The sequence below is a fragment of the Oryctolagus cuniculus genome, chromosome 21, assembly GCF_051225735.1.
Source record: "Oryctolagus cuniculus isolate XC-2025 breed Fujian yellow rabbit chromosome 21, ASM5122573v1, whole genome shotgun sequence".
Classification (NCBI taxonomy): Eukaryota; Metazoa; Chordata; class Mammalia; order Lagomorpha; family Leporidae; genus Oryctolagus; species Oryctolagus cuniculus.
In genome coordinates, this window is record NC_142887.1 from 214,552 (window position 1) to 226,125 (window position 11,574).

The following is an 11,574-nucleotide window of genomic DNA, read 5'->3' on the forward strand; positions in this document are numbered from 1 at the left end:
TACATCAAGCTTAGAAGATTTGTGCTGCAAAGGAAACACTAAGCAAAGTGAAGAGTGGTAGAAAATATTTGCAAACTATATAACTGATAAAGGGTTAATATCTTGAAGTAACACCTTGACAGTAGGGACTCCATTTTGGAGCACTTGAGACTCCATTCTGGGAAGGTGCCCCCCCCACACCATGAGACTCTGGTCTGAGACTATGATCTAAAACAGTTGAATAATAGCAGTCCACTACATCTCACTTGGCAGAGCACAGAAACCCCCTAGCATGATCGCTCAAGCTTGGAAGTGGATAGACTACACCTGGGTTAATGATAAAAAATGTAATTTGTCTAAGTCCTACGTATGATTAAAACCAATACCTGGATTAATGTCAAGATTATAATTGGAATTGTTAAGATTGTAACTGGTATTGTCAATATTATAATTGATACTAGCTTATTGATACTAGCTTATTGATACTAGATTATAATTGATACTAGTTTCACATAGGTTTTAGGTCAGTAACCAGTAACCAGTAACCATGTATTCCCCCCTATTCCTAGCAACCATGAATTCCAATCCCGATTTTGTGGTTTTTGCCTTTGTAAACCCTGTTGCTTTGGGCTTCAGGGTCGAGAGTTCTTTAGGGCATGAGCCCACTCTCCACCACCCGCAATAAAGGACCACCAAATTTTATCAATCTGTGGAGCTCTTTTGTTTGCACTCACTCAGGTACAACAATCTGATGTTCATAAAGATCTTAAGAGACTCAACTTCAATAAAATAATGCAGTTAAGAAATGGGCAAAGGACATGCACAGAAAATTTTCAAAGGATGCAATCAATACAAATGGCCTACAGACACATGAAAAGATACTCAGCATCACTAACCATCAGGGAAATGCAAAAACACCATAAAGTTTCATCTCATCCCAGTTAGAATGTCTATCATCCAAAAATGAAAAAAATAATAAATGCTGGTAAGGATGTTGGAGAAAAGGCACACTTATACGCTGTTCATAGGAATGTAAAGTAGTACAACCATTATGGAAGACAGTAAGGATATTCCTCAGAAATCTGAAAATAGATCTACTATATGACCCAGCAATCCCACCCATGGGAATTTACCCAAACAAGATGAAATCAGGCTTTGGAAGAGTTATTTATAACCCCCATGTTTACTGCACCTCAATTGGCAATAATTACGATAAGCAATCAAATCAGATTCCCATTAACTGATGTCTGGAAAAAGAAAATGAGTAGTATGGAATACTGCTCAGTCATAAAAAAGAATGAAACCCTGTCTTTGCAATACATGAATGCAACTGCAAACCATTATGCTTATTGAAATGAGCAATTCAAGAAAGATAAATGTCATTTCTTCCCTGATAAGTTCTGATTAATATAGGATACAAGAATAAATAAGAATGAAATGGATTTATGATTTGATTATTGTTTTTAGCCCTTGTGAATACTCTAGTCAAACTGTGGTTTTGGATTTTTTTTTATTTGTTGAATAGTATGGTTAGTGGTGCACTAAACCCAAGGTTCAAAAGAAAATTGTGAAATCATGTTTTTTTTTAATTTATGTTTTTGCAAAACTTATAGAGAAAAAGGAAAGGTGAGTGGGGATTGATGGAGGGAGTGAGGGGACTATGGATATCTTCTTAGCATTGTATTTATAAAATACATGATATCTGTTCTCTTTATATTAATAAAAAATTTTGGAGAGCCTAAAGGTAAACATCTCCTACGAGCTGATCTTCAGCAGAAATGCTAAGAATATTCACTGCAGAAAGGACAGTCTTTTCAATGAATGGTGCTTTGAATATTGAATATTCACACATAGAAGATTTAAACTTTATCTCTCATCATATACAAAACTGAACTCAAAGGTGTTCATTTACCCTAGGCATTAAGATGTCAGTTAAGATGCTAGTGTCTCATATCAAAGTACCTAGTAGATACCCAGCTCTGACTCCTGACTCCAGTTTCCTGCTAATGCAGATACTGGGAGGGAGTAGGGATAACTCAAGTACTGGGTTCCTTCCACCATGCAGGAAAGCTGGGTTGAATTCCACACTATTGGCTTCTGTTTGGCCCAGTCCTGTCCTTTGTGGGCATTTGTGGAGTCAATCAACATGAGAGCTCTCTCTTTTTGTTTATCTGCTCTCAAATAAATAATTTTACACTCAATTCAAAATTATTTAAAGACTTAAATGTAAGATCTGAAAGTACTAGGAAAAAAATGCTTCAGGACATTGGATTGAGTAAGTATTTGAAGGATACGACAACAAAGCACTAGAAGAAAAAAGCAAAAATAGTCAAATGCACTTTTTTATTTATTTAACAGGTAGAGTTATAGACAGTGAGAGACAGAGACAAAGAGAAAGATCTTCCTTCCATTGGTTCACTCCCCAAATGGCCACTATGGCTGGCGCTGTGCCAGGAGCAAAGCCAGGAGCAAGGTGCTTCCTTGTGGTCTCCCATATGGGTGCAGGGCCCAAGCACTTGGGCCATCCTCCACTGCCATTCTGGGATGCAGCAGAGAGCTGGACTGGAAGAGGAGCAACTGGGACTAGAACCCAGTGCCCATATGGAATGCCGGCACTGCAGCAAGTGAGCCACGGCACTGGCCCTGGAATTTTACCAAATTAAAAAACTTCTGCAAAGCAAACAAAATAATCAACATAACAAAGAGACAATATGAAATTGGAGAAAATATTTAGAAAATATACACCTATTAAGGTGTATACACCCTTTAAGACATTTTAAAAACTCAATGAAAAATGAACAGATTTTAAAATTGGCATTAGATCTAAATGCTCATTTGTCAAAGAAAGGCATACAAATGGCCAAGAAGTACATGAAAAATGTTCAGCATCACTAATTAACAGGGAAATACAAATACAAATCAAAACCACAATTAGACACCAAGTTACTCCAGTTAGAATGCCTATTATCAAAGGCAAAACAGTGGCTGGTATTGTCACACAGCAGGTTAAGCCATGCTCTGTGACACTGGCATCCCATATGAGCACTAGTTCAACTCCACATCCCATCCAGCTCCCTGCTAATGTGTCTGGGGAAGCAGCAGAAGGTGACCCAAGTGCTTGGGCCCCTGTCATCCACATGGGAGACCCAGATGGAGTTCCAGGCTTCTGGCTTCAGTCTGGCACAGAACCAGCCATTGTGGTCATTTTTAGAGTGAACCAGTGATGAAAGATCTGTCTCTCTGTCTCACTATGTGTCTCCCTCTTTGTAACTGTTCCTTTCAAATAAATAAATTAATCGTATAAAAAAGAAAAATACACACTTGAAGGAATTGTATGCAAATTTAACAAAAACTTGGAGAACTCAGTAACAGGAAAATAAATGCCTTCAAATTTAAATACTGCCAGAATACATAGAGACACATGTAAAATGCATAATAAAATAAACATATACGGGGCTGGCACCATGGCTCACTTGGTTAATCCTCCACTTGTAGTGCTGGCATCCCATATGGGCACAGGGTTCTAGTCCCAGTTGCTCCTCTTCCAGTCCAGCTCTCTGTTGTGGCCTGGGAGTGCAGTGGAGGATGGCCCAAGTGCTTGGGCTCTGCACCCACATCAGAGACCAGGAGGAAGCACCTGGCTCCTGGCTTCGGATCAGCATAGTTCCAGCCATAGTGGCCATTGGGGGATGCACCAATGGAAGGAAGACCTTTCTCTCTGTCTCTCTCTTTCTTTCTCACTGTCTAACTCTATCTGTCAAATAAATAAAAAAGCATATAAACCAATCTGAATATTAGAGAATTCTGAGAAAAAGAAATGTACTGTACATAAAGGAAGAGCACATTTAGACAGCAACAAGATGGATACACTGTGTATCAGGATGGTTACACTTAAAAACACACATTACAAATGCTTTCAAGGATAGAGTAGCAGGACATCTCATTCATTCCTGGTGAGAATGCATCATGGGGTAGATGCTTTATCAGACATCTTGGCATGTTATTAGGAATCCAACACCATGTCATACACCATACATGTTCTAATATATTTACAGAGCTGGTGTGAAAATGTATGCCTTGATAAAAGCTGACATGAAAATATATATAGCAGCTTTATTCACAATGGCTAAAGCTCATAGAAAACCACATTGTTCCTCAACAGTTAACCACATAACCAAACCTTCAAAGTGCGTGGAGACCCTGGGAAGAGAACAGGAGATGAAGACACATGAGATGTTTAGGGTGCAGGCATTTAGCATGGGGACACAAGAAAAAAGCCGAGGCTGAAGTCATAGGGGATCTAGAAGCCCAAGGAAGACAATGACTTCAAGCAAAGGGCAGAGAGGTATCTGAAGGCTGCCATGAGCTGAAAGCTCAGGCTATGAAGTCACTCCAGGGTAGCAGGATAATACTCCGGAGTAGAGATGCAGATAACTGATGGGAGATCACGGCTTCATGCAGAGGGGCTGGAGGACCTGACAGCTGGCTTGGGATGCAGGCACAGATGGACACTCAAGGAAAGATGTGATGGAGGGTCTGGCATTGTGGTGCAGTGGGTTACACCACTACCTATAATGTTGGCATTCCATATGGGTGCTGGTTTGTATGCTGGCTGTTCCCGTTCAGATCCAGCTCCCTGCCGAAGACCTGGGAAAGCAGTGGAAGATGGCCTTACTGTTTTGTCCTCTGCCACCCACATAGGAGACCCAGAAGAAGCTCCAAAGGCCTGACTCCTGGCTTCAGATGGGCCCAACCCTGGCCATTGCAACCAATTGGGGAGTGAGCCAGAGGATGGAAGCTCTTTCTGTCTCTCTATGCCTCTGTCTCTCCCTCTATGTGATAAGGAAATAACTTGAGATATTAAATTTCATGGGGTTTTTTTGGACAGAGTTAGGCAGCGAGAGAGAGATAAAGATCTTCCTTCCATTGATTCACACCCCAAATGGTTGCCACGGCCAGTGCATAGTGGCAATCCAAAGCCAGGAGCCAGGTGTTCCCTCCTGGTCTCCATGCGGGTGCAGGGTCCAAGTAAGTTGAGCCATCCTCCACTGCCTTCCCGGGCCACAGCAGAGAACTGGACTGGAAGTGGAGCAACCAGGACTAGAACCTAGAGTGCCAGTGCCACAGCCAGAGGATTAGCCTAGTGAGCCATGGCACTGGCCCTCTATGTAATTTTCAAATAAATCTTTTTTAAAAAGAGGTGCTGGAGACACAGGGGATGGAGACTTATGAAGGCACATGGAATAAGACTGTGTCTAGGGAGGCCATTCATGCATCAGAATTCTACTTCTCCACTGTCTGTTTGTCATGATAAAGCCTCCCTTTGAGCAACCACCATTTAAAGATGCCACGTGACAGACTCCTTGTCTCTGAGGCTAATATGTGTCCGTAAAGCCTACTTTAGAAGTAAGAAGTACAGATAATCATAACAAAATCTGTGACTGCCTCTGGAAGACTGAGGGACCAGGGGGTGTGGAAAAACACAAAATTGGGGCCAGTGCCGTGGCTCACTTGGTTAATCCTCCACATGTAGTGCCAGCATCTTATATGGGCACCGGGTTCTAGTCCTGGCTGCTCCTCTTGCAGTCCAGCTCTCTGCTGTGGCCTGGGAAGGCAGTGGAAGATGGCCGAACTGCCTGGGCCCTGCATCCATATGAGAGACCATGAGGAGGTATCTGGCAGCTGGATTTGGATCAGTGCTGCACACTGGCCGTAGCAGCCATTTGGGGGGTGAACCAATGGAAGGAAGATCTTTCTGTCTCTCACTGTCTAACTTTGCCAAAAAATAAAAATAAAAAACACAAAATTTAATATCTCAATTTATTTCCTATCACTTCTTTTTTTTTTAATTTTCACAGCAATGTCTTGCAATCACTTGGAAACAGGTAACAACATAGGGATCTAACATATAGACTGAAAGGATTGCAGACTCAAAACACAAACCTGGTTATTCACATCGAATGCACCTTTGCTCTAGAATGACACTGACTGCTGACTGTGAGTTTCCAGCAGTTCTTAGGATGCCAAGTCTTCTGAAAACACTTTGAAACCTGTCTTCCCAGACTGAGAACCCATGGATAACAGGACTGGAGAGAGCAGTGCTCTAAGACTAGCCTAGCATCTGCTTCCACCCTTGGCAGGGAAGTGCCAGGGTCACCCCACACTGAGGGGGAGTAGCTGCGTTCTCTGTGCCCTCCAGCAGGCGTGTGTACTAGGGTTCACTCCCAGCCCTGGGGCCTCCAGAAACCCTGCAGCCAGCCTTCCTCCACAGCCATGTGGTGGGGTCATGGGTTGGCTCCCACAGGGTGCACGGGGCACCTGGTGGCCCTCACCCCCCACCATTCCCTGACCTCTGGTCTGGTGCCCCCACCTCTGGGTTGGAAAAATCCCAGAATCAGTTGAGAGCCAGAGATAAGAAGGGAGGATTGGCACAGCACTGGCTGGGAGAGACCCTGAGGGGCCCTGTGGCACCCATGGGTTGGCCTCAAGGTCCCAGGGTGGCTGCAGCAGGGCCTGCGCAGGTCACCCCTGCACTCTCCCCAGACCCAGCTATCTGGAGTTCGCAAGTACAGAGATCCTGCATCCTTCAGTGCTGGGAGCACACTTCCTCAGGGTCTCCCACAGCCAGAAGTTCACAAAGGGCCACCACTTCCTCCTGTCCATCCATTTCCTCGCTCCTGAGTCAGCACCATCCATTTATGCTGAGTCATCATGAAATTTCTGCTGGGTCATCATTACCATACCTTCTGAGTCATCATGAAATTTCTGCTGACTCATCATTACCACCTACCTGGTCCCCACATGTTCTCTTTAGAGACCTGAGCCCTGTCAAGGGGTCCTGAGAGATAGGGTGGTCCCCAGCAGCTCCATCCTAGTCTCTAGCAGGTATACATTGCCCCATCTGGGTCCCCAGGGCTCCATTCAGTCTCTAGGGCCTTCATACAGATCTCCTGGTCTCCATCCGGGTCTCCAGGCCACCAGCCAAGTCCCCAGGTCCTCCATCCAAGTGCCGGGGCCTCCATCCAGGTCTCTAGGGCTCCATCTGGGTCTCTAGCAGGTGCACAGGGATCCATACAGTCTCTAGGAGCCTCATCTGGGTTTCCATGGCTCCATCTGGTTCTTCAGTGCTCCATCTGGGTCTCCAGAGCTCAATTTGGGTCCCCAGGGGCTCCATCCTGGTTTCCAGCAGGTGCATGGGGTCCTCAGGACCTCCATCTAGTCCCAGCAGGTGCAAGGGGCCCCTCCTTCCTTCCTTGCAGCCTTGGGTTAGATTTAGGGGTAGAAACATGACTCAGCTGGCCTGGTGCCATGACTCAGCAGGTTAGGTTTGATGTCAAGGTTAGGGTGGGGATGGGATTTGGGTTAGGGTTCATGTTTGAAGCATGACTCACCAAGTTTAGAAGCACAACTCAGGAGGTCTGGAAGCATGATTCGGCAATTTTAGAAGTGCGACTCACTGGCCTAAGAGTATGACTTGGCAGGTGTAGTTGTCTACCTTTGTGGGTAAGGATGCCTGGTAGGTAATAATGACTCAGCAGGTATAAAATGGTGACTCAGCAGAAGTTTCTCAATGACTCACCAGGTCTGGGATAATGAGGATTAAGTGGGTATGTATAATGATGGCTCACAAGGTGTGTGCTAGTGATGATTCAGCAGAATTTCCTGATGACTCAGCAGGAGTCTCAGCATGACTCATCCCTTCCTTCCTTCCCTCCCCTCTTTGCATTCATTTCTGGTCCACTTTCAATTTCCTAAACCCACTTCTGGTCATTCTAGACCCACTTCCAGTCCACTTCTGCATTCCCAGAGTCAATTCCAGTCAACTTCCCGATTCCTACAGTCACTAACTTCCAGCTAATTTATGTCACTTCGGGGTTCTCAGACTCACTTTAGTCTACTTCTGGGTTCCTAAGTCACTTCCGGTCCACTTCCGGCCATTGTATACCCATTTTCAGTCACTTTGGTTCTGTTTATACCCATTTTTGGGTACTTCTGGTGTACTTCCAGGTTCTTATAGTCACTTCCCAGAGGGTCTCTGTTGGTCCCTGGGGGTCTCTGTGGGTCCCAGTTGTCTCTGGGGTTCTCTCAGGGTCTTTCAGCATCTCTGGGGGTCTCTGAGGGTCTCTGGGGGTCCCAGGGCTCTTGGCAGGGACACCTGTCCATCACCCAGTCACCCTTGTCCATCACTCAGAAACCTGCCCATCACTCAGAATAGACCTGTCACTCAGGAAAAACATTTTAATTCTCATACAAGTTTCTGTCAGCAAATTGGTCCTGGGTCCGAAAGACACCTTTTCTTACAGGGACTCCCTTGAGTTTTTGTCAGAGAAATTTTGTCAGGATCCAATATGGCTATAGCTCCTGTCAAAACAATTGCCAGAATCCAAGATGGCCACCACTGACATCAGAAAACACACTGCCAGACTCCAACATGGCTGCCACTCCTGTCAGAAAAATTTGCCAGCCTCCAAGATGCCTGTCATTCCTGTCATAATGAGAATTTGCCAGGATCCAACATTCTGCTGCTGATGTCAGAACGAGAATTTGCCAGACTCCAATACGGCTGTCATCAGAAAATCTAAAAATACATTTCTTAAAAATTTCATTTAAAAATTCATTAAAAATTAAAAATTAAGTAAAAATTAAAAATGTAAAAAGACATTCAAATTCCATTTAAAAATTCATTAAAATTGGCTGGCGCCGCGGCACACTAGGCTGATCCTCCGCCTTTCAGCACCAGCACACCGGGTTCTAGTCCCAGTCGGGGCACCGGATTCTGTCCCAGTTGCCCCTCTTCCAGTCCATCTCTCTGCTGTGGCCCAGGAGTGCAGTGGAGGATGGCCCAAGTGCTTGGGCCCTGCACCCCATGGGAGACCAGGAGAAGTACCTGGCGCCTGCCATCGGATCAGCGTGGTGCGCCGGCTGCAGCGCGCTGGCGGCAGCAGCCATTGGAGGGTGAACCAATGGCAAAGGAAGACCTTTCTCTCTGTCTCGCTCTCTCACTGCCCACTCTGCCTGTCCAAAAAAAAAAAAAATTCATTAAAATTCTTTTAAAATTAATTTAAAAAATAATTAAATAATTAGTGTGCATGAGTGGGATTGCCTAGCAACTTGCTTAAGCCAGAGGCCCTGAACGCACCTTTGAGGGATTGCCTAGCAACTGGGTTAAGCCCCGCAGCCCCGGGCAAGCCTGCACGGGGTTGCCTAGCAACGAGAGAAAGCCAGAGGCGTGGAGGATGCCTTCATGGAGTTGCCTAGCCATGTTCCCACAGTCTCTGCATTTTCCACGGTTCTGGCCCAGGGGCCTTGGGGGTCCCCAGCTTTGGGGGGAGGGTTCCAGCTGGACTGGAAATGGAGCTCCTGGGGGCCCTGGGCACCTGCTGGGGACCTGGATGAAGCCCTGGGGACCCAGATGGAGGCCCGGTGCACTTGCTAGAGACCTGGATGCAACCCCTGGAGACCCAGTGGAGCCCTGGAGACCTGGATGGAGCCCCTAGATACCCAGATGGAGCCCCTGGAGACCTGGATGGAGCCCTAAAGACCTGGAAGGAGCTCCTGGGAGCCCCCGGCACCTGCTAGAGACCCAGATGGAGCCTCTAGAGACCCAGATGGAGCCCCTAGAAATATGGGTAGAGCCTTGGGGACCCAGATGGAGCCTTAGAGACCTGGATGAATCCCTGGAGACCCAGATGGAGCTCCTGCAGACTCGGATGGAGCCTTAAAGACCTGGATGGAGCTCCTGGGAGCCCCAGGCACTTGCTAGAGACCCAGATGGAGCCCTAGAGACCTGGATGGAGCTCCTTGGGGCCCAATGCACCTGTTAGAGATCTGGATGGAGCCCCTAGAGACCCAGATGGAGCCCTAGAGACCTGGATGGAGCTCCTTGGGGCCCAATGCACCTGTTAGAGATCTGGATGGAGCCCCTAGAGACCCAGATCGAGCCCCTAGAGATATGGGTAGAGCCTTGGGGACCCAGATGGAGCCTTAGAGACCTGGATGGATCCCTGGAGACCCAGATGGAGCCCCTAGAGACTCAGATGGAGCCCCTGTGCACTTGTTAGAGACCCAGATGCAGCCCCTGGAGACCCAGATGGAGCCCTAAAGACCCAGATGGGGCTCCTGGGAGCCCCAGGCACCTGCTAGAGACTCAGATGGAGCCTCTAGAGATATGGATGGAGCCATGGGGACCCGGATGGAGCCCTGTGCACCTGTTAGAGAACTGGTTGTAGCCCCCGAGACCCAGATGGAGCCCTAGAGACCTGGATGGAGCTCCTGGTGGGCCCATGCACCTGCTAGAGACCTGGATGGAGCATTAGAGATCTGGATGGAGCCCCTGGAGATATGGATGGAGCCATGGGGACTTGGATAGAGCTCTGGAGACCCGGATGAAGCCCTAGAGACCCGTATGGAGCCCCTGGGGACCCATATGGAGCCTTTGAGACCCAGATGGAGACCTGTATGGAGCTTTAGAGACACCAATGCAGCCCTGGTGCAGGCTTGGGGCCTGGAAATGGGCAGGGCTATGGTGATTGATAGTCCTGATCCCCAACCCCATGTTCCCACAAGGTGTGGGTGGTGGGGAAGATGGCACTGGAGTAGGGGACCTAGGGGTTTCTGGGAGCCAGAAGTGAGGGCGTGGCTTCTCCCAGGGGATTCTGAGCCAGACATGGGGGCCCCAAGGGCCTCTGGGAGCCAGATGTGGGAGCATTCCAGAGAGACCACAGAATCCACAGTCGTGTGCAATCAGTTTATGACATCAATGAGAAAGAGAAACTGAGAGCGAGCTGGGGACAGAGGCTTATGGGACATTCCAGAACATTCTGGAACATTCTGAAAACATCCCAGAACATTCCAGAAGCTTCCAGCAGAGATTGCAAGTGAGGGGCAGGGAGACGTTGGCTTTTTACCTGTTGGGGATGAGAAAAAAAATGTGGAGCATTCTGGAAATGTCGCAGAATGCTCTGGAATGTTCCAGAATATTCCTGTTGCCTGAACATCTAGAACATTCTGGGATATTTCGGAAACACTCTAGAATGTTCCCCTGGGAATGTGTGAGGACTGGCTAGCACCACACTGCTCACCTGGGCGTCAGCATCATCACTGGGGACAGGTGTCTGTCAGGGAGGAGAAATTGGCTGAGTCAGCACGGGATGGCCTGGTGGCTCCATGGAACGTTCTAGAGTTTTCTAGATTTTTCTGGAACCCCCTGGAATGTTCCACCCAGGCCACACCCACCAGTTCATTCCCCTCCACCCAGACCACACCTGATTCTCATCCATGTCAGCCATGCCCCCAGCTCACAGCCATGCCTCCACCCTGGCCACACCCCTGGCTCACTCGTGACAGCCATGCCCATCCTGGCCATGAACCCTCCACACTGGCCACACCCCCAGCTCACCCGTGCTGGCCACACACTCCATGTTCTCCCGGGGATCCCGTTCTCCTCCATTAACACCAAGAACTGTGCCAGGTGCTCATCGCTCAGCTCCTGGTCCTGGGCTGTGGGTGGGTGCCCTGTCTAGTGGGCGCTGACTGTATACAGCCAGCCAGACGCACCTCAGGCAGCATGGGCTCCGTGCTGTGTACACCGAGGGT